The following is an 8,215-nucleotide window of genomic DNA, read 5'->3' as shown; positions in this document are numbered from 1 at the left end:
TGTATCCTCTCTACATCAGTTGTGTTTGAGTGAACGCCCATGAGTTCTGCAAGTGTAATGGACAAGGGCATATCTTAGTATAACCGTTATAATCTTAGGAAAAAGGATGATTCAAATATTGTGTTTATGGTATGTAAATGTCAGGGAGGACTCAGACTTAGGACAAGAGAAGTCCCTTTCTTTGTGATCTGCATACCAGAAACGGCATTGGAAAATAAGTACATTTAGAGGTTTGTGTCACGTTTTTAAAGGAAGTGATTTTCGCCTTACCATCTTGAATATATTGCCTGTAAATTTTGGACAATTTTTAGATGGTCTGCTGATTTTAACCATTTTTTTTTTTGTTATAACTCTCAAACACCACTAAGTTTACATATTAATGTGTTTGGATAATTATACTTTTCAAAACTTTTTCTTTTATCTCACAGGGAAAGGTGACCCTAAAAATTCATATTTAAAAGTACAGTGTAGATGTGTTTGAAGCTTCACAGCTATTTTTTCTTTTTACATTGTCATTCAAATGTGTAATTTCTCCTTAGCATATACAAAAATTGCATCGAACACAAGAGAACATAAAACATAAGCTCCTGATTCTCTCCAGGTAGAAGAGACATAGTCTCATTTTTGCTTTTGTGTTGCATATTCTGCTGTTGTCGCCGTTGTTATTTCCTACCATTACCACCTCCTTTCCAAGGAGAAGTTTTTCCTCTCTTTTTTGTAAAACTGAAATAATTTGACACTTCTGGGTAGAGGAGGAAAACAAACTTCCAGCTTTTGATAAATTACATGAATGCCTGTGAAAACCTGCATGTTCAAAACTGCTAAATCTGTAAGCAATTTCACACTGAAATCAGCTTTTTACTAGATCTCTGAATAAAGCACAGGAAAGCAATTAGAGCAGTTTGGTATACAATGAACAGCCTAGAAAGCCGCACTCTGCACGCTTCCATCAAAGCAGAAACACACCTTTGTTAATAGAAATATTATTTAAAATGCCGTGGACGGGCGGCAGCCCGCAGCAGACGCAAGGGCTCCTGCGTTAGCACAGAGGCCTGCTCTGCCCTCGCGCTGCCCACAAATGACCAGGGAAATCCCAGAGGTGCTCTTGAATTTCTGCATTCTCATTTCTTCGGCTGTAAAATATCTGTCACTCACATCCCACACTGGCCAAAGTGACACCTGCCAGTCTCAAGAACAAGGACAAATTATTGTCCGTCTGCCAACCGCGTCTCGGCAGTGAGAGCAGAGCAGTGGTAGGCACGTGCATCTAATGGTGTATTGTTAAAGTCCGTAATCTGATTTTTTTGGTGTTTCTTTCAAGGAGGTTGAGTTTCAGCATATTGTTGTTTAACGTTCAGAACCTGGGTTTTTGCAGTCCGCTGTGCATCGTAACGACTCATTTAAGAATATTTACAAACAGGTGGCAAAATATATATCGAATAAGCTCAGGCATCACTGTTCAGGGCAATATGATGTTATTGTCACGACAGACCCGTGGCATTCGTTATCCTTGAAATACTCCTAGGATCCTTTCAAGGCCAAAATCCAAAAGCATTTCCTCAGACCCACAATTCTGACCTAAAAGTTTTGTGGTGTGTGTGTGTGTGTGACACAGTGAGAGAGAGAGAGAGAGAGAGAGATCTGTCATCATGTCATATGAAGTTATGCAACATTCTATCCCTTGTTGATGAAATGCAACATGACAGAATGTAATGTAATGTAACGTATCAAAAATGTAAATAATATACTTTGCGGGATGAGATATCGGCTGTCAATTCCTATAGTAGGGCTCTGAACTGAACTTACTGAGGCGGACAGAAGCTCGGTGAACGCCAAACTGGCCGTGGTGTTTGAGAACCAGCACATACCACAGTTCACTGATTTCCCCAATTACTTTGGGGTAGTTTGGCACGTATAGAAATGTTCAACAAAAGTTCTCTTGTTGGACACTTCTGGGAAGTAATTTGATTGTTAATTACAAACGCTCAGGGTGATTGCTCTGCATAATTGTTTTACTCCTTCAGTCCTCCGTGAGAAGCTTATCTGCCGAAGGTTTATTTTTAGATCTTTGAATTTTTAACGTCTATGTCACACTGATGCAACATGAGTGACCTCTCCAGATAAAAATCCTTTAAAAATCTGTGAGAGGTACAAGTGGGGAGACAGTAGGACCACATGCATTTTATCACCGATAGCATCTGTAATCACAGAACACACGCACGCACACACACACACAGACACACACATTTCAAAATTCTGTGCCATTTGAGAAATAACTTCAGCTATATGCTCTAAATGGCTTGAAAATCATAAAGAGTAAAAGGCACATCTCAGAATTAAACCGAATGCATTCCAGATACTATTCCTTTTTATTACCGAGCTGTGGTCTTGACTCTTAACAATAGACAACACAAAACAAGTCCGCATTGCTTGAAAGGTGAGTGGGCAGAGGCTCATCTGATACTGCATTCCTGAGAATGGAACCTTTTATTTGCTGTCATAGTGATGACTTTTAATTGTCCTAATAAATAAGCTTTTAAAAAGCTTCTAAAATGTTCTCTAATAACATACTTTGGTCTTTAGCCATAGAAATGCAGAAATAATTAGAAGTGGCATTTTGTGCACTGCCTTCTGGACTGGGCTGAAGGTGAAGGAGAAAGTCTCATGCTATCCTTGTCAGCTGCAAGGGTAATTACTGCTGGCTGAAATTACTCAACATTTGTTTATAAGCTCCCCAGAGCACGCTGTAAATAGATTGTCTGTTATAGTCCAATCACATTAAAACACTGCTCCTTGCAAACTGCTACCTCCTGTTTTCTGTAAGCTAGACACAGAGAGCCCGCTGCTCACTTATTGAGCACCGAGCAGGGAAGAGCTATGTGTAATGTGATTGTTTTCATTAGATTCCTCTCTGTCCAAGATCACATTTGGCGTTTGCAGAGTCTGAATGCTAGTGGGGTCCATTACGTTCATTAGGACCCTTTTATTTGCTTTAGGGAGGATGGATATCTTTATTACGGGATATGCATGTCACAGTTTGGAAGGAAATTTAAAACAGTACAGAAGAGTGACCACATACATTTCCTTCCACACTTAGGATTTGTTTACCTATATTGAGTTTTAGGAAGTTCATAGCATTTACTGGTTACACCAGTTTGATTTCATTTAGCTCATACTTATGGAGTCCTTGCTATATGCCTAACATGGGGCTAGGTACTGTGAAGATAAATATTTATTGTTTTTAAGGAGACTTAAATATAGCCGGGGAAAACTGACTTAGATGCATGATAAAGTTAAAGACTAATAAGATATGCGATAAAATACAGATTTGAAATACAATATGCACCAACACGAACATGCGAAGGCTACATATGGGTGATCAGCAAGTTTTTGTGTTTAGAGAGCAAATTGAATTTACTGTTTCGTAAAGGTAATAAGGCTTTATGAATTAAATTAATTGTGTCCCCTTCAAAAGGCACCAGAGACAACCCAAAGAGTAGTTAGCTCAGCTTTTTGCTGAACCTTGCTTCCCATTTATTATTTCACATGAGAGAGATTTGACTGGACCTTTAGGCTGGCTGTCCTAAAATGTTTTGAATACAGAAGAGAACAGGAAATTAAAAGCAGCTCAACAGAAAAACCCTGGATATTCACTGAACCAAATCCTAGAATAGTCCAAGTTTGGTCTCTAATTGGTTAGTAAATAAGTTTAGCTCTTTTGTTTTTGTTCATGTTGGGAAAAGAATTGGGAATCATTCCTGAGTTGTTTCCATTTATCATTGACCAAGATTTCCAAAACCTGGGTGATTATGTCAGTTTCATAACTGGGTGTCAGCAGTTTCAAATTAAAAAACAAAAAACAAAAAACAAACAAACAAAAACCACATTATAAACCTATTTTGAAAAGGGAGAGATATTGGATTATTGATTATGACTGGGTGTCAGCAGTTTCAAATTAAAAAACAAACAAACAAACAAACAAACAACACATTATAAACCTGTTTTGAAAAGAGAGAGATATTGGAAGAAAAACATTGCAGAGAAGAGATGTTACTCAGTAAATGGCAGGCACAGGAATAAGAAATACAAATTGAATTTATATTCAGATCTGAGACACAAAAGGACTAGCTGTGAATTGGAAGAAAAATGGGGATAATCTTACTTTCCAGGAAATCTTTAAATATTTAGCCTTTCCCTTCTTCTACACCATTCCAAAGTTTTCTCAGGGAGATTATCCTTCTTTTTCATCTAATCTGGAATTGATATGGGGTTTTGGAAAACTCTCATTTCCTATTATGTATACCAATGTCACTGGAGAGCAGTTCAAGAGGTAGAGACATTTGGGTATCAGAAACGATGATTCAATTAGATTTTACGGTAATTCCCGGAAGTATTGTATTCTAGGGTTTAGTGCAGAAAAGAGCAGCAAATGCAGATCAGATTTGGGGTAGGCACGTATATTGCCATGGAAAGCCAGTGATACTTTACATAGAAAACTAAATGAACGTAAGGATGCCAGTGGTGTGTCCATTTCAGAATGTTTGGCTAAATTTATTTTCAAGAGAAAACTAAAGCCAAATAAAATTGTCCTTTAGGGCTGGCACACATTGTCTTAAAATAGACCGAATCCATTTGTAATCTATATAACATTTTTATATGCTCCCCATTACTCACTTTATGCCATTAGCAAAGCACTGAATCTTTAAAGAGAAACTTCCTACAGCTAAAAAAGACATTAAGGGGGAAAAATGCTGGGAGCCATAGTGACAGGTACAACTAAGCTTGTATCCTTCGGTTCCCTGGAAACCAGTCAAACACTATCTCATCTTGCAATGGTTGTGTCTGATCCTTTGCTTCAGACATCTTCCTAATAATGGCAACTGCAGAGGTGACTCTCTGCAAATAAGGGTTTGCAGCCACTGGGCATCCATCACATTTCTCCAGAGCAACATTAGACCACCCTAATGGGTACTACCGTCTTCATTATGATATTAATTCTCTAAATTTCCAAAGTGATTTCATTTGTAATATGACAAAGGCTGGCCGCTCAGGAGACAAACTGTTTTCATCCCCCTCCTGCATGCTCACAAAGGCTTGCTCTCTTTAGTCTTTGGGGGAAAAGGAATTTGATAGCATCAGATCTCTTGTGATACACAAGGCTGGCTAACAGCTACACCACCTGCCAGCACTTGATGCCTGCCCATCCAGCCCGAAGCTTTCTAAAGCAGTGGTTGATGAGTGGAACGTGGATGTTGGTTTGGAAAGAAACTATGTAGAGAGAAAACAGCGGCAGAATAAAAAACTCGGCATGGAAGCTGAGTGGGATTTGAGGGTAACATTGGGGTCAGAGAGAGGCTGGAAACAGAATCTATTGCGATAGGGCTAGTTTGGGAGATGCTATCTCACATCGTGCTTTTTCTCCCTCCTACCCTGGGTCTTTGCTGTGGCTACAAATTCCACCACTGCCAACTGAAAACAACCTCCAAAATATGGTAATTCATTTTTCTTTCAATATGCTAGCCCCTATGGACTTTAATTCAATCTACCCACATCAAAATTAGCTTATCTTCTACAATGTTTACTAGATATAAAACTTAACACTTCAAAAAAATCCCGTCTCAATCAATATTGAGGATTTTCCACTCACCGACGATCATTGTTTCTAACTGAATTAGCATCATGGATAGAATGTCTGAATTGAGTGACCCAAAGCTAAATTTTTGAGAGGCCCAGCATTGGTCAAACTACTGAGGCAGATTAAATTTTCCTCTGCTTTCTCCTTCCTTTCCTTCTTCTAGAAGCTTCTTTCTCTTACTTCTTGTTTCTTACTTCTTACCACTGACGCCTACTATGTTTAAAGAAATTCTTATTAGAAAATTCTAAAAAAATGTTATTATTTTTGAGTAAAGCATGGACTAATTAGTAGTTTACTCTTTGACCCCAGTACTTTAATCAGAGGTGGCACATTTTAGTGGTAAACATCAGCAAAAGCTGAGTTTTGTTCCATCAGCGAATTTTATAATTTTGTCAAAGTGAATGAGAGAAATTACCTGGCTTCGAGGTCTTCAATTTCAAAGTGAAGGAACTGGGCCTTGACTTTGCCACCACCCGTGCTGCCCGGCCATGGTCAATCCCCCCGTGCTCTTAGACGTTGTCCTGGACAGTGACCCCTTGGGCAGAGTCTCCTAGCTGTTTCCAAAGTTCCAAAGACAGCAGAGAACTTTTGTGCACCGAGCACTGGGAAGAAAGGATCGGGTTATAAAGCTTCCTGCTTTCACAGGATTTTTCTGGGATTTATGTGCCAGGGTGGTGACCTCACACACCCTAAGAGCCCTGGTGGCAAGTCTACCTATGGGGAGAAATTTGATGATGAGAATTTCATCCTGAAGCACACGGGTCCTGGCACCTTGTCCATGGCAAATGCTGGACCCGATAAAAATGGTTCCCAATTTTTCATCTGCCAGGACTGAGTGGTTGGAGGGCAAGCACGTGGCCTTTGGTAAGGTGTAAGACGGCGTGGATATTAAGGAAGCCATGGAACGCTTTGGGTCCAGGAATGGCAAGACCAGCAAGATCACCAGGGCTGACTGTGACAAATTTAATAAATTTGACTTGTGTTATGTTAACCACCAGACCGTTCCTTCTACAGCTCAGGAGACCACCCCTCCCCCCCCCCCATACGCTCAAAATATCCTATAATCTTTGTGCTGTTGCTGGAGTTCTATGGGTTCCATATTTTCCTTACTCCCCTCCACATCTACCTGGATTGCAGAGTTAAGTTTATGACTATGAAATAAAAACTAAGCAATGATAATAATAATAATAATAAAGTGGAGGAACTGGATTGTAGACTCCAATTTTACTATTTTCTATTATTTCATATTATATTTATATTAATACTTTAAATATCATTTTATATTATATCTGATTTTTTTGTCCATATATGTTCAAACACCTGGTGCTATTGCAGGATACAGTTAGGCCATATCTCATCATCACAAATGTTAATTGAATATTCATATCGTTGATCTACAATTTCAGGATATTTGACATAACTCAGAATCTTCAAGACATTATCATTTAGAAAACAACTGTAAAGCTTTTATACTTGAGTAGATTTCCTTTAGATTTTATTATTAATGGAATCTAATCATATGCATTATATACATCACTTTTAGAAATATCAAAATATAAATGTACAGATTTTTAACAAAGTAAAGCAATTATTTCAGTAAAGCAATTATTGCAACTTTCCCCAAACCACAAATACTTAAAAAAAATTATTTGGAGCAAAAGAACATTACTGAATATTTCATTTCTCGTCCATCCTATTTTTCAATTTAAGAGACTGTCTTACGAATTTCTTAAAGTTGTTGCTTGTTTGGTTTTAAAAATATATTCAAACTAAGCTTTGTTTTTTCTTTTTTTTTTTTTTTTTTTCAACGTTTATTTATTTTTGGGACAGAGAGAGACAGAGCATGAACGGGGGAGGGGCAGAGAGAGAGGGAGACACAGAATCGGAAACAGGCTCCAGGCCCTGAGCCATCAGCCCAGAGCCTGACGCGGGGCTCGAACTCACGGACCGCGAGATCGTGACCTGGCTGAAGTCGGACGCTTAACCGACTGCGCCACCCAGGCGCCCCTAAGCTTTGTTTTTTAATCTAAACTTTTGTAAATGTCACATTTTCCCTTTAGAAGTTGAGAGTTGGCTATTTCTTCTTATAGTTTAATTTCTAGAATAAGTCATATCTCAAGTTGTAATGTCCTGCTTGGTACAGAAGATAAGGGTATGCCCTAAAACTTAACATGAATCTTATGAATGTTTGTAAAGTTTGTGTTTAGACTATTCCCAAATTAGCAATGTCTGATTTCAAATGGCTCTTACATTCAACTGCCAGGCACTTCCGATTGCACTGCTGATAGAACTGCACAGAATCCTGTGCCCTTCCTAGTCTCTTCTGTAGCACTTGAATGTCAGAATCCCTTGCCATGACTGTAGCATAAAACCTCATGGCCTGATGTGTTGGGCAGGGAGCAGCATGGAGATTCCTGATACCACTGGAGGCTTTTCACTGTGAGAGATATCTTCCTTGGGTCCCAAAACAAAAGAGCTGAGTTACTGTTGAATCATCAGAATTTTATTGACAGCCCACTATGTACAAACTAGCCCTTCCCCTCCAAATGTCCTCCTCAGAACATAGTGTTTCACTTTCTT

General features: G+C 38.9%; 1 pseudogene; it reads left to right on the top strand.

Moving 5' to 3' along the window:
* Window positions 1-301: 301 nt before the first annotated feature.
* LOC147578506 (peptidyl-prolyl cis-trans isomerase A pseudogene) lies at window positions 302-6,788 on the top strand (annotated as a pseudogene).
* The last annotated feature ends 1,427 nt before the right edge of the window (window positions 6,789-8,215 follow it).

Source organism: Puma concolor, chromosome C1, assembly GCF_028749965.1.
Source record: "Puma concolor isolate L17-30 chromosome C1, mPumCon1.1.hap2, whole genome shotgun sequence".
NCBI classification, from domain to species: Eukaryota; Metazoa; Chordata; class Mammalia; order Carnivora; family Felidae; genus Puma; species Puma concolor.
The sequence above is the reverse complement of the archived record's forward strand: the minus strand, read 5'-3'. Positions and strand labels throughout refer to the sequence as shown.